This window comes from Daphnia pulex, chromosome 2 (assembly GCF_021134715.1).
Source record: "Daphnia pulex isolate KAP4 chromosome 2, ASM2113471v1".
In the NCBI taxonomy this organism is placed as follows: domain Eukaryota; kingdom Metazoa; phylum Arthropoda; class Branchiopoda; order Diplostraca; family Daphniidae; genus Daphnia; species Daphnia pulex.
Window position 1 is genome coordinate 5433783 of NC_060018.1, and position 15805 is coordinate 5449587.

The 15805-nt window shown below is 43.8% G+C and overlaps 1 protein-coding gene across 1 annotated transcript in view; it reads right to left on the bottom strand.

The window, feature by feature from the left end:
* The window catches only part of LOC124188643, a 119397-nt gene that overhangs the window by 55399 nt on the left and 48193 nt on the right, over nt 1-15805 (bottom strand). The window contains exon 4 of the mRNA XM_046581424.1: nt 6950-7066. The gene's annotated coding sequence lies outside the window, so the exon portion shown is untranslated. The remainder of the gene's footprint in view (nt 1-6949; nt 7067-15805) is intronic.

Below are 15805 nucleotides of genomic sequence, written 5' to 3' on the forward strand. Positions count from 1 at the left end.
TTCGCGGAAAAGTCACACACACATATTGAGCCGTTTCCGGTCGAAGGAAGATTGTTAGGTAGCACACACAACGGGAACGTCTGCCAAGAGTCAGATGCCGCTCCCGGATCGCGTTTCATCGATAATGATCGTAGCAGCTATTATTTGACGCAAGACCGACAGGCAGAATGTCAATAGAAGAATAATGAGACGCTAAAAAAAAAAGTAAAGCGCAAAGTTGGGTCGAGGATAGAAAAGAATATCCCTGATATTGAGACATATTGTGCACGATGGCAAGAGGGGGCGTCATCGAGTTAGCCCAGGATGGAATATGCATCGCACGATACATAATACAAGAGCAAAAAGTACGTCATAACTGAAGAATAAGTTGGAGAATTGCGTTTCTAAAAGTTGGGAGCAATAGAAGCATCCGAATAAATTGAAGAGGGTGAAAGTGAGAGCGAGATCAGATAATTTATGCCGATCTTCTTCCATATTCTGTCATTCACCAAAAAAAGGACGCCGGCAAAAAAAGAATAAACCATTTTTTTTTAAGAGAAAAATGCGAGGACCGGACAAAGAATCAAAGGGTGGAAGTTTAAAAAGAGAAAAAAAAAAGAAAAGAAATGCAAGATAATAATTTTAAAAGGGGACGTCAGATAAAAAGTGGCGCCATCGTGAGAATCGGGCAGCTGACGTAAAACTTTGACGCAGATGAATATGCATGCAGGGCACACTGCATTTGCGCTATATAGGAAGGAATAAAGAAAAATTCATAGAAAGATGGACCTGAAATATTCTCGATTCTTCCCTGCTCCTCCGTCATCATCATTACTGCATTTCCATAAATGTCAATCTGCATGCGCGTCTAATGACCGGCCGGGAGAAAGAAAAATAAACACACCAACCCAGACGAGGTATATACAGTCTTTCATGAAAATAATTAAAATGATACCGGCACGTACCAACCCGGAAATGAAGCCAATTGACGCCAGCGCTCGTCCCCGAAATCCGGTTTCAAACAATGTCATTCACCGAATTTATTTTTTTAATTTTTTTCAAAGGAACCTTCTCATTCGAATCCATGACAGCTAGGGAAATCAAATTAAATAGATTAGAACTATTTGATACAGAGTGCCATGGAGGCGCTAAGTGAGTCAAACGGGGCATGAAGCTGGCGGAATAGGAAGCGCCATTCATCAAATCGAATCAAATCGGCATTATGTGTTGTTAAGTTTGTTGTCACAAAGTGTTGACCGATGAATGCGAAGCGTGTATATATAGAGAGAGATACGATTTCTTGCATGGCTTTTGCCGGACAATGTCATTGCCAGATGGATCGATAACTTTCTCCTCTCGGCCAACAACAACCCGAAATAACCTTTAGCTTCTCTCCACATCTCTCAGTCAAGCACAGCGACGCGTTGTTGCTGAATGACGTCCGATATGGCTTTATAATATGTATTCTCACTTTCCCTTTCGGTCGTTTTTCCTATTCCTTTTCGCAATCCCCCAGAATCTATTGACGAGCGGATTTTAGTGGCCGTCACATCCGCACACCACTCGTGTTTGAATCTACCAGCAGCGGGGGTGCGGTGGTGGCGGTGCTACTGCAAAATACTGGAAACGATGATCAAATAGAAGCAGACGATAGAGAAGAAAAAAGAAGAAAATTTACATTCAAAATCAAATACCGAGTGACCATATCGCAAAGTTGCGAGGAGCAAAAGGAGACGAAATTGAATCAATAAGTATTCGAATGTACCAGTTTTGATCGATTTCCATACTGTTTAAGAAACTGCATTTTTCTTCTGCCCCCGTTTATTTTCTTTTATGTTTTTGAAAGCTTGCAGTGTGTTCCCCCCCTCTCTATAGATCCCTGTTACGGATGTTTGTCTCTTGCACATCATATGATATGGCTCACTCACGCGTCAATGATCGGTCGGCGGATGAGCCACCCAACCAAGAACTTGCTGTCTTCATCTATCTGCCTCGGTCTCATCCCAACTCTTTTCTTTTTCTCTCTCTTTTAAGGGTCATAGTAGCTACTGGGCTAGTAGGCAAGCTTTAGTATTATATGGTGGCTAAGACACTTTTGCGGCAAAGAATGGAAATGCAGTCGGTTCGAGACCTATGGCCTGTGCAGCGAGACTCTCTCTCTTGGCGTTTCTCTTTTCCTACTCGTCATTCGACTTCCTATTTGGGCTTTGGCATTAACTAGCCACGGGTTTATGCCATGTTATGTTTTTGTTTTATTTCTTCCTTCCTTCACCAATAGCCAAAAGTTGCACATTACAGAATCACTCTCCTCTCTCTCTCTAGCTCCATAATCATAAGAAAAAAAGGACTTAATTGCACGACTTGTTTTTCTTTCATCTGATACGACGCTCATCAGTAGCCCAGGCGAGGACGTCGGCACTTGGCGCGCAGCGCAGTGTATTTAATGTTAACAAACGACTGGATGTTTCGGATCAGAAAAGCTGTGTGCGTATAGTGTACAAACACAAAAGCAATATAAGGCACCAAATAAAGTCAGCCAAGAACACAAGTGGATGGAATCACCAAAACACAAGTTTGGCGAGTGCTATCGGCACGCTTCAGTTGGCCCACTCTTTGATTGTTGTGACTTGAAAAGAGGTGATTGTATTTGGCCCCCGTCGTGCTGTACCTCCTCCCCAGTGAGAAACAAGTGCGGAACGGGACGGTGGCGGCGGACCACTAACTCTGACGAGACGAACTGAATTAACTTTATCCATAAAACATGTGTTTGATCATATTCCTTTGTTCGCCATTTCTCTCGGCACTCCTCCTGCTGCTCCAACTCGTCCGGCTCTCACTCTCCACTAGAGTACGACTACGTACCACTAAAGCCTATGGATCACTTAACGAGCACGCCGACTTTCACTGCTCTTCTACGCGAGCTGCGAGCTATAGCCGCCGAGATAAAATGAATCCATCAGCAGTTGTTTTTGTGTTTTGGCTGGCAAGTTTATACTGTGCACGTCAAACTGTTCTTTGCCTCCCGTCAAGTTAAATTTTATTCGATTTAATTCCACCCAGAAATTTGAGTTGATTACCGAGCTTTTCAAATCAACCCAAAACTTCTAGCTGGAAAATCAAATATTAATTTGATGAACTTTATGTGTGTGTGTGTGTCTGTACGTCACTAACAGACTTTGAATACGGTAGGGCCCTGTGCGTGAGAGGCGCATCCCTTTGGCATCGATTCAGCAACCGTGACTCTTATAACTGCACCGGCACGAAACCGATTGAAACTGTGGCGCTCAGCAAACAATCACTTATAGATCGTTTTCTCTTCGGTTGTTGCTGGTGCTATATGTATATCTTTCTAGAGAATATACCCCACGTCATGTCATAAATCTACGGTCGCAACTTGTGTGTGTGTTGTACCTCGGTGTGTGTCATTCTGTCCGTGTAACTAGGGAGAGAGAGAGAGGAGTCAAACCCCCTACATTTCGTGATTCTCGCTCCCGACGCTACGCCGTTACTTTGGTTCCAAGTTTCTTGAAATGACTCTTGTTCGTTTTATGGTTTTATGGGCTCGCTCCTGACCGAAAATGACGCGTGCACGACTCGTGCTACCCAAGACGTGCTCGACAAGAATGCCGCCATGCTACCGTTTTCTTCGATTGACAGGAACTAAGCAAACAAAAACAGAATTCTAGTTTCTACCCGGAAAAGTTGACAAGTCTCAAGATGTCGCAGTACTAAGAAAAATATTACCAAATGGCGGGTAAAAATAACCGCCCAGTTAATGCAAACAAGCAAGTAACATTGGAGGTATTGAAAAAACAATAAAAATGTGTCCAAGGGGGGGTTGCTATGACGACAAACTGGACCAACGAAAAATACAAACACGCAACCACAATAGACGTTGGTCAATGGAGTTTTGGAAATATTGACGTTGAAAAAGAACCGAGAGGAAACAAAAAATATAAAAATTAGGCGCTATGCAAACACTCACGCCCACCGGATAGGATGTCAAAAGAAAAGAGGAGTCAAAAGAGTGCCGAGAGAAAGAGAGAGAGAGATGGATCGATCCACTCATCCGCTCCGGAAAAAGTTTTCATAGACTCTCCTCCACCAGAGACAGGGGGAGCTACGTATACTATACGTATATATGTATAAATATATAACCCCTAGGCAGCAGCAAAGCAAAACTGAAGCGAATGAACAAAGGAGTATTTATACAATACAGAAGGACTTGTCGGCCATTGACGAGAGTATGCGGATCACGCGACGGTAGTAAACCAACATATAAATATAGATACGATATTGTATAAAGTGTAGACACCACTATATAGCGAAAAGTCGCCATGCTCTGCCTAGTGTCTACGCTGTGTACATACACTACATATACACTACATCCACGTATAAAAAGAGAGAGAGAGAGAGAGGGAGCTGGGATGAGTATTTATATAGAAACATATAAACAGCCTGGCAATAGAAGAAGAGGGGAAAACGACGATGGGCGGCCTCAAACAGACACGGGATTAGCATTTTATGATACACAGCGTCTTCTCCTTCTTCTACCCGCCGAGATTTCGTCGTCGGGGCCTATATCTGGTCGCCACCCTCACACAACTCTACCCTCGGTTCTTTCTCGCATGGCACCAAACGAAACGCCGACTGCCATGGCGCTGTGTGTGCATTGATCTCACGCGTGAATCGCATGTCTGTCCCCGAAAGGCGCAGCTCTTCGCTGGTGAAAAGCAACAGCAAAATGGAGAGACAAATAACGTATACTTGGGTGGAAACAAAAGCAAGTCTAGCTTCCGCCTTTATCTCTTAAATACTTTCCCCGGGTAACACACACATACGGTGTATTTATTTAGGACGACTCGCAAATCATCAGAGGTCTCTTAACACGACGTCTACCGGTTGTTTGTAACCATCTTGGGGGCAATTGAAAAGAGAGAGAGAGAAAGGGCAAGAGATCGACAGAGTGTCGTATAGTATCTACGTTAGTTCAAAAGATAAAAAGACGAAAAGGAAAGAAACGTAGAGTGGCAACAAGAGAGACACGACGAGCTTTTGCCGGATACGTCGCTGATCAGGAAATCGACTCGAATGGAATAGCTCCGGGCTGAATCATTCACGATTGGCCCGGTCGCGGAAGCCAAGACGACGACGACGCCGGGCAATCACCAATCCACCCCCCATCCTAGCCGTGCTTTCCATCTGCCATTTCCACCTCGACCTCTTTCATGTCCCTCTTAACAGCATTTCCCAGCGACACGAAGAGACGACGAAGGGGGGGCCCTGTCGATGATGAGCGAGCGAATAAGGAAGCCAGTCGAAAAGTGATTTGGTGACATTTTCTTCGTATGGCAATGGCTGGGTGGCAATATTCTTCGATCCGTCTTCCCGGCGACGACGCTAGATATTAAGCAAACCTTGTCAAAATATCGTCTTCCCTTTTCGTAATACCTGCAGAGGAGACCCTATCTATGGAAATCTGGCGCTATACATTCATTAGTTATACACAGAAATGAGTGACGGGGGGGTTTTCTCCTATACAGGCCACTTTGTACATGCGATAGTCATCGTCATTATGTCCATCTAAGTAGGTCTATGGCTCCTTTCAGATCGCCGGGTACATTCAAGTATCTCTCCGCATCTTCGCCCGCGAGACTCTGGCAAATGCAGACGAGCAAAAAGGGGTTGCGCTGGAAGGATAAAGAACAAGAAGTAGGTCGCAGCTAGAGAGACTCTCTGCCAGCGTCAAAGGGAGTATACAGCAGCAAAGAGGGATCGAGGTGCCGCCCAACGTTCAGGAGCCAAGAATTTCATTACTGTCGGTGCCCCCTCTTCTTCTTCTTCTTCATCGTCGACGTCTCTTTCTCATTCTTCCATTATCAGTCAACGTCAAAGATCAAGGAGCGCTATATCTAATCTCTCCATAATAACCTGCCCGAAAAGAAATACTAGAGAGCATGTCGCAATTTTCCGACTCTTCCAGGCAAGTGCTGGGAGGTCACCGATGCTGAATTCTATACCCGACTCCCTTTGGCTGTACACTGTAGTACAGACTCTACTAGTATAGCCTTGCACCAGCAAGTGGCAGCAGCTCAAAGTTGCCCCAGCATTCGATAAATCACTTGCAATGTTTGCTCTGGGACACGCCCGGTCAACAGACTCCCAAATGCTGTTCAACTTTGCCGACCGTATACACGAACTCACTCCTGCTACTACCACCAGTCCTCCACCAACACGGGGAAACAGCATAAAGAGATGATGTCGAATAAAGGCGGTGAATAGAGTTTGCCCAGAAATTGAAAGACCTTAGCTTTTGCGCATATACAAGTTGAGAGAGAGCATGTTATTCTCGAGCTTTCTGCTCAGAGTCTCTATATTGTTACTCGATTCGGTTAAACTAAGTCGATAAAGTGGGTGGAATATTCAAGCAGACTACGTAGCAGACAGAGAGTGAGGAGGAGGGGGAAAGAAGAAGGTGGGCAACCGAGTCAGATGAGGCGGACGGATTTTGAAACTTTCGCCTCTCGTCTCCAGAGAGAGACGAGACCTTCGGTTCCCCTGTATCTATCTGATTTATTTACAATAGAATCTAGATTGATTGGACGGTGGTTGGGAACAAACAACAAAAATAAAAAAAAGACGATAACAACTGCACATGCGACCCGCAGAAAATTTGCTATGCGTAATTAACAACAACAAAAAATCTCTCATGGCGAATGTACGTATAAAAACATTGTTCATCAGTGGCAGAGGGGGAAAAAAAGAGAATAATTGACACCCAAACATTAGCAAAGTTTCGTACTTTTGTCTACGCTCACCCCCTCTTTCCTGTCTTTTCTTTGTTGTGCACGTTAACAAAACAATCCTTTTTTCCATCTTTTTCTTCGCACCGAGTCCACTATTTTATATATTACAACGCCCAGTATAGCCGTGACGTCTAACTCTATATATTTAACAATAATGGACTTACTTGCAGACTAGTTTGGTGTCTATCCATCCGTCCTGAATCCTGCGAATACGGATGCTCTTCCTTGGAAGGCATCCGTGTAACTTATCCCTTTCTCATCACTGTCGAGCCCGCTAATACCTAGAGATTGACAAAAGAAAAGAAAACAAATCTTCAATAAAGACTGATTGATAATAATTCGAGACGTAGTTAATGAGTTTCCAAGACTTGGATGATTGAGAGGCCCTCGTTCCTGGACGAGGGGATGAAAGGGAATGGAAAGATGGCGAGGGGAAAAAGTAAAAGTTGATACAAGCAGCAACAAAACAATCCACTCCAGATCGAGGACCGGAACCGGTCGATAATGTTTCAAGCAGGAGAGTCGACCTAATCAGTAATCATGTGACAGACAAAGTTTTCTCGAGCGTATAAGAGCCGTCGGTCTTAGTCTGGTAGTCGTCTCCTCCAAGCTTCCAACGCACCTGACGGTATGATAACAATTCCCAAGCAATATCCACAGGGCTCAAGTACAGAATAGGACGAAATGAGTATTTCCTAAAATTCCACCGCCGGTGAGGCTGTCTTTGCCAGTCAACTTTTTTAGTGCGTCGCGCACTTGATTTCCGTCTCTCCCGGTCTCTCCACCCATTTTTAAAAAGGCTTGCCAGACTTTAATCAATCGACTAGCGACGAGTTGGTGGCGCACACACACAATCTACATTTGACTTTTCTCAACTTCTCCGTCCCAACTCTTCTTCTTTATTTTTCATCCGCCATCCGCGACTAAGTTAGATTTCAAAAGACACAGATGCTATCGTCAGTGGTAGACAAGAGAGACACCGAAGGTTCAAAGTCTCACGCTTCACGGTTAACCTGCAACTCGAATTCGCCAATGTACGCGATATAGTTCAGCACCCGACCAAACCTAACCCGGCATCGCATGTGACACTGTGAGAGAAGTGAATAATTTATTGCATCGGTCGTTATATAATCCATCAGGCTCAAAGGATTCGTTGGTGAATAGGCAAAAGGGGGTGATGTCAAATGCTGTGAAAGAGAATGAAAAGAGATTCGACAAAAGTCCCATTGACATCAAGAAGGAGAGAGAGAAAAAAAAGCAACAACAAGAGGTTGGTGTTGATGGAGGGGGGTTCGAGTGGTTTGGCTTGCGTGTTTTTACTGAGAAGCCTTGATTATTTTCCTGCCCAGTCAGCAGCTACAAGAGCGGAAATATTTCGCACCCTTCAAAGCTATATTGCATGGAGTGCTGTATCTTGCAATCATATGAGCGTGTACACATACGCGCATAAAATGAGGCGAATAACTAAAGCCAAAAGTGATGAATAGAGCCGGGAGACTCCCCGGAGCGTTGGCTTAGTAGTTGAATTTTTTTCCCCCCTTGTTTGGTTTTCATTCAAAGTAGGTCACTCATACGTAATCATCATCAGTTTGAAATATTCTCCATTCTCTTCGGCGATTCTCTTCACCCCCTGTTTTTGTTAACTATAGTAAATGGGGGCTTTTCTCTCCATTACAAGTTATACAAGAGTTTTTGGTCGATAGCAAAATGAACTGAGAGAGGCAGAACAGCGGGAGGCCCCATTCAAATTTTTGAGAAGAAAATCTTTTTCAACTAGAAAGTTGCTCGTTACGTATTCACCCGCCGCGATGATCTAGTGTGTGTATAAATAACTCCGGGAAAAAAAAAGTTTGTACAAAAGTGTTTAATGTAACGGCAGGAATAAAAGTTCTAACATACGATTTGAAGAGAGAGAGGAGAGACGAGGAAGAAGAATCAAGGTATTATGCAAATGAAAAACATGCCCTGGCCCATAAATTTAGACTGCAACAACTCATTCGACTACAGGAATGAATTTCTGATAACGGAAATACAACGGCGAATTTCAATACCTATACTATAGGCTGAAAAATATATTTAAAAAATAAAATAAAAAAGATTTTATTCCGGTTTACCGCCCTCCGCATCTGTAAAGCATACATTATAGTCCCGCGATCCATCCAGCAACTCTGCAGCAGTTGCTTCATTTTCAAATCCCTATACCATCAAGGGAACTTGGTCGTTTGTAGCTTACAGCGTTCGTACTGAAGGTTTATACATGACTAATGACATATATATGGGAAATTGTGCCTCAAGTTCAAGGGATTTGCTTCGTGAGATAGGAATAAGCCGAGACCGATGTCATCACGGTACAGGGAGCGAAACACTATATCTCTTATTCCTGACTTGGTCTGAAATTCTAGTAGTCATGGCCCCCCGACCGTCAACGAACTACCGCACCGAAAGAAAAAAGAAAGAAACCAACGATTCCGGTTAATAACATTCTAACCACCAGCCATCATCGAACTATCGTTTCGATATTTACGGCCAAATTATCTCTATAAGCCCCGTACTTCTTCGTTTATTCCCAGGGTTTTATGGATCAAACATCTCTGCGTTGACGGCCCAATCATATAAAAAGTCGTACCGGATTTTATGATCCATCATGTCGATTGCAAAGGTAATAAGAAAACACTGAAATGCTTCCACAGATTCTGTGGCGGATTGAAAACGCCCCCGTCGTGCACAAGTCAGCGACCGGTAATAACAAAAGCCAAACTTTCTGAGAAAGATCCAGATTTTCATCTGAAAATCCATTTGTAAGAAAATTGCCTCCCACTACTTGAGAACCCGCTCGTCATTTCTACTGGCAGCGCCGACAGGGCGTGATGCTAACCGTCCGTCTTTCACATCACATCCTCAATAATCACGAAAATGGACTTGTCCCTGATGGATCTGTCGTTCTGCGCCACGTCGTCCCGTCCTATAAGCCGATGGTAAACTGAGAAGGTCCCGACAGGATGTCAAAGAAAGAAAGAAAGAAAGAGAGGAAGGAAGAAAAAAAGGGCCGACAGGGGGGCAGTTGGAGGGCTTAACATGGGGCAACCGTGCGGCAAATGCGCCGACACGCACGCCAACACGCACTTAATCGAATAAGATAAATACTGTATATACGTATATATGTATATATGTATGTGTACACGCACAAGCACACGGTATAGTATAGTATTCCTTCAGAAGAAGCGAGGGAGTGTACCCTAGCTGGGAAATTGAAGCGCATAGGGGGCAAGCGGGGTCTTGGACTTTTCTGACAATCGATCGACTTTGGACACGCCATCAAATTGTATACTACGGTGTGTATTTAGTACGTATATTGCTTGTTCTTTTTCCCACCTTCCCCATACGTTTTTAGATCGACAAAGAGGGACGTGTGGGAGTAGAGGGGGTCGGAACAAATTGGCTGAAAGAAAACAACGTTCAGCTGAACTCTTTTAAGTCAATTTGGAGAGTCCCAAAACACGATAAGGGTCGGTAAACAAGCCAATTCTTTCATGTTTTCAGCTAAGTTGCATCCCTGAAAAGAACTATAAGCTTACAATATAAGATCGGAACAATATTGATTATTAAACAACGTTCATTTTAATAAATCGAGAAATTCACAGTGTGCGTCGCGCTTCCTCGCCACGGCTGCATGCGTAATGAACACGAGGAGAGCCGTAAACAGAGTTGAAATTAGGTTAAACTTTTTTTTTATTTTCTTTTTTCTTTACTCTCTGTTTATATGGCTGTCCATCACGCCATCGGTCGATAGCTCTGCCACTGCGACTTCTTTTGTGCGTTGTACAATTGATGTGAATCATAGACTTTGTTTGTACGGGATGTGTGAGCAAGAGGACCCCCCTACTGCCCAGTGATTGGCAGCGAGAACAAGGGCGTCGAACTATTGTTTGCTCTACAAACTAAACTCTGTTGATCAAACCTATACTTAGACGGTCCTGTATATATTGTGATCCCCATTGTACAGAAATATTACGTGGGGGAAAAAGTTGCGTCTCTCATTTTGATTTCATTTCTCAAACGGAAAGCGAGTTAAACATGATGTCCATCGCATTACAAGTTCATCCAAGAAATTCACGGTCGTTTCACACCATCGAATTCGCGAAAAGTGACAAATGAATTCTAGCTTAGCTGGAAAACCACATTTCCATTTTCAACCTTGTTTCATTTGTCACTATGATTCAACTCTTTTTGTTTCCAGCATTATGCGGAGAGTTCTTTGAACGTTAGTGAGTTACGTTAAGCGACAGTTACGTGAGCGAATTTGCAACATTTCCCAGTCAGCATCGGGTGAAAAGGTGGCGTCACAAGGGTGACACAGCGTAGACAGACGACTAGACGAACGAATCAAATCATGTCAAGTTGGTGAAGAATTGGAAAATAAAAGATAAAATAAAACTGGAGTCTAGGTGACGATGAATTTGAGTTGCGAATTGACATCAACGGGCAACTCCCGGTCTCCCGCCAGGAGAAACTTCATCTTCGCTCTTTGCACACCGGCAAACTTTCAAAATGCGAATCGATCGCTCGTCTGTGTAACTCGCCGTCGTCTATGGCGCGTTATTATGTTATTTCTAGTTGCAACAAATCTTGCTTCGAGAGCAATCGTTGCAGCAAGAATTGAAATACCATGACAACACCATAAAAGATGTGCCTGGACACAGTTATAGCGTGTCATACCGATTCCAGAATGCTATATATCTCATTTCAATTTTTTGGTTTTTTGGGGTTTTTGTTTTTTATTCTTTGCGCTACAAGATCGACGTCTACCGGCGTCCTCACCACCTACCGGATAAATGTTACATCAGAAGAAGGGCGTTACCCGACGTCGGCTAAGTAACGTGAGCGCTAGAGGGTGCCGGCGAAGCGTCCCAACTAACGCAAATAATACGTAGAAACTAGAAATTTGTGTGTCGTTCGACTTCATGTTCGGTAAAGTAGCCTAGTTTGTTCAGTTGTACCGACATTATACATATATACGACAAAGAGCAACGATAAACCGTTAAAACCCCGAAAAGGACATATAAATAAAATAGCCAACAGCGAACAAACGCAATTGGATGCCTAATTGGGTTCCGACTGAGGTAATAAGACGGGCGCTAAGACTACTAGTGTAGTATAATAATACGAAAGAACAGAGATCCCAGTATATAAATACTGTATAATGGCATTCCCTATATACGTTTGGGTTGTTAAAATAATAAAAAGAGAGAGAGAGGCCATTAAGAACTCGGCGCCTGTAAATAAGACTGAACTGAATAAAAGCTGTATAAAAAGAAATGACGCGAACATTAAAAGTACCAACAATCGCTTGTTCCGTCGTCAAACGACCGGCTGCGTATTAGCGACCGAAATTTCAAAATGAAATATTGTGTCGTGAAATTTTCAATATAGTAGTTCCACTATTTACCAGTGCGGTACACACACACACCGAGCGTGTACGCAATGTATTGATCACGAAGAAAGCGAGAAGCTACGATAAAAAGCGGCAGTTTCGTTAATATATGTGAAATTGTTTGAAACAACGTCAAACCAAACTAAATAATTCGACGTCTATCGATGATGTTCCATCGATTACTCAATAAATAATATAACCTCGATAAATCGAAATTTACGAAATAAAATTACGCGTACCTACCTTCCGCACGGGCACCGACTATTCAATACAACTCGATAATAATTAAGATTGGAGGCGCGGTCTCTTGTGTTGTTTATGTTTTGCCATCATTCCCGTCACCAGAGTTCATTTTTGGGGATTCTGCAAAGGTGGAGGGGCCGCCGGGACCCGAACCTTGTGACGTGTGGCGTCCAAAAGTCTTTCATGTAGTTGCACAGTATGTCCTGGAGAATTGATTCAAACCAGTCAAAGGGCATGTGTGGCTGACTTCGTCGGTGCACAAACACACTGCTCAGACTGCTTGTGTGTGTATACATTATGGACATCAAGCGGCACGCGGAGTTTCATTAGCCCGCACGCTTTAGACTTCGTTCACGAGAGATTTATCAAGGGATTTTTTTTTTTTTTAAACGACGGAATCCGGATGGATGTTGTTGCCAATGCGTGGGCTTTCTGCTTTGTGCCGGCGACGACCTACACAGCAAGTACAAACAAACTATAGGGGAAAGCGTGTTTCACGGCCGACAAAAGATCTTTTGGCAGACGGAATTCAAAGGAAGGATCTGGATCTTAAAGGAAATTCAAACTACAAAGAGAAAGGAAGTCTTCTTCTCTGAAATCTCCCTCGAGAGTTCAACCAGCCGAGAAATCCGCGGTAAAAAGTCCAGCAGTGATTTGTGGTCATTGTTCCAAGCATTTCGACTCTCTCGTTTCCCAGCCAAATTCAGCTTTGGCATTCAGTTCATCATCATCAATTATTCGTCGACCGATCCGCATTCATTTGCAGAAACGGTTGTAGCGGAACTAAATGATTTTCTCTTCAAATTCTTCTGCGTGATCCTGGAAATCGTCGAGCGGGATGAAACGAAAAAAAAAATCGTTCCAGCCTTTGTTATTTGCATCAGCTTCCGTCTTTTGTCTCAAAATAGGAAGTAGCTACAACTAAGCCACTGGGAAACGATGACGTGTATATTACAATCTTACTCAGGCTTCCGACGCCTGGCATTTTTCAATCTAGCGCGCTCCATTTCAATAAGGAGGAATATAGCCAAAAATGAAAGCCAAGCGCCCCCCCCCCCCCATTTCCCGAGCAACGAAACCCATCGACGATGATTCTCTTTCTCATCTATTCTCTTCTTCACTCTATCAAGGAGGAGGGAGACTGTGTGGGCAGGCAGAAGCTGCACCGAGGGGCTTCAGTCCATATTTTCGAGTCATTCATTCCTGTCACCTTATTCTTCTTTTCCTCCCCACTCCCGCCGTTCCAATATCCTTTTATTTATGAATATGTTTCTCTCTTTTTTTTTTTCCCTTTTTCTTTTTGCGCATTTCTATTTTCCGCAATATAAATGGGGGATTGGCCTGTGTTGCGGAGATGACCGCGAGCCCAAATTGTTATACCAATACCCGTAGTATATGGTATGTGTGTGCATTATAGATAGAGGCTACTAGCCTAGCAGTATCAGTCAAGTCTGCGCCGTATATCGATTGGGAGGCAAAAGAGCTTGGCGGGGTAAGTCAAATATTTCTCCCGGGCCAGCCGAAAAAAAAAAGTAAAAGGGAGAAAATGGAAGCGAAAAAAAAAGAATAACGATCCTGCGGGAGTCGCTGAAGCGGTTGTTTGAAATCGATCGACTCAAGAGAGCGGACACTCTCTCTCTCTCACTCTCTCTGAAGAGAGGGGAGAGAGAGAGAAAAAATAAAATAAAATAAATCGAGAGCATAGCCGGAGCACACAAATGAATATCAATCCTCGTACGTGGAAGAAGAAATCAAATAAAAAAATGGAGGGATGGGGGAAAGAGGAGGAGAGAAAAAGAAAATCCCTTAAAGGAGTTGACCGTGTCAGAGCGCAAAAGGGGAAAGCCAACACGAGCAGGAGCATATAAAAAGCGCTCGGCTAGCAGATTTCAATTAGGCTTAGAAAAGAGGAGGAGGAGGAGGAGGAGGAGGGATCCTGAAGCGGGCAACATTCGGAGAATAGGGACAGCAGGAGCGAACTAGCAAGTCCTAACTAGCTCCAGCGCCAGCCGTAGTACTATAGTAGACTACTATAGTGAGCGAGTGGAAATCAAAGTAATTATTCCTTATTCGTCACTCATGCGAAATGGAGAGAGACGACGCGACTGCTGGCTGGCGCCAGAGGGAAAGATGCGCATATGAAACAATGCTGTCGCCAGATTTGACAGGAGAGATGATGAAGCCTGCCGGTGCTGCGGCCATTTCACATGCTGCTGACGTGGCGAAAAGCCCCTCCCGTCACCAACACCAGCACCATCACCACCACCACTGTAGCATATTGTAACCAACTGGAAGAAGGGGAAGGCGCTGGTAAGTCAGCACATTTGTGCGGCTCTTATGTACCCTCTATGCGTCTCTTTTCATATAGATATATTCTGTTACACCCGGCCCGTTCTCACTCCATGTCCTCCTCCTACGTGCTAACAATACTTTGATAGAGACAGAAAAAAAAGGGAAACATTGGAATGACGTCACTCTCGCCTAATACGGCTAAAAAAAACCAAACACAGCACACATATCCCGAAACTGTTGGAACGTCGTTCGGCGACATATTCCTGCCTTTAAAAGGCCAATCTAGTTAGCGTATCTCATCGCTCATCGCCGTCAGCCTATTGTTTGAGGAATCCAAGATGAATGCGCACTGTGTGACAAGCTTCTTTTCTTTTTTAATCCTCGGCTCGCATCATCAAGATGACGTAAATACCATATCTGAACGTCAGTACAAGACACGCGGGCACAAGGAGACGACCTACTACAGTGTACAGACTGGTGAAAGATAATAATGATAATAATAAAAAAAAGAAGACCTGCAGGGACAAAAGAAGTAGTAACTGGAACACTTATTCCCTTTGTATTAGACCTTATAGGCCCAGTTGTTATGATTGCTCTGGGGCGGGGACCACCCTATTCTTCTCTTATTCTTTATGGGTTACAAGATGTGCAAGTCTAATGTATCGATTGCCCAAAAGGGAGGGGACACACTCTATAAAAAAAAAAGAGGTTGAGAAACTTCGTGAGGCATCGACGGTATACACAATATATATCGAGGGGGGAGGAAACGATAACCAGAGAGAATAAGAAGCTAGAGGGTGGATCGAGGAAGAACGGAAAGCTTCTCATTGAACGAGTAAATTGAATTCGAGCTACAACTGGTCAGTGTGTGTGTGTGTGTGTGTGTGGACTGTCAGCGAGTCCGTGCGTGTGTAATCAAATTACTTTCATCAGCTCGCCGGACCGTGTTGGCTTGGGCGGGTATTACAGGGGATGGAAAACAGAATGAAAAGACTGAAAAAAGGGCAAATACTGCGCGTGTGTCAGACTTAGTTATTATAGGCAAAATAGGCAT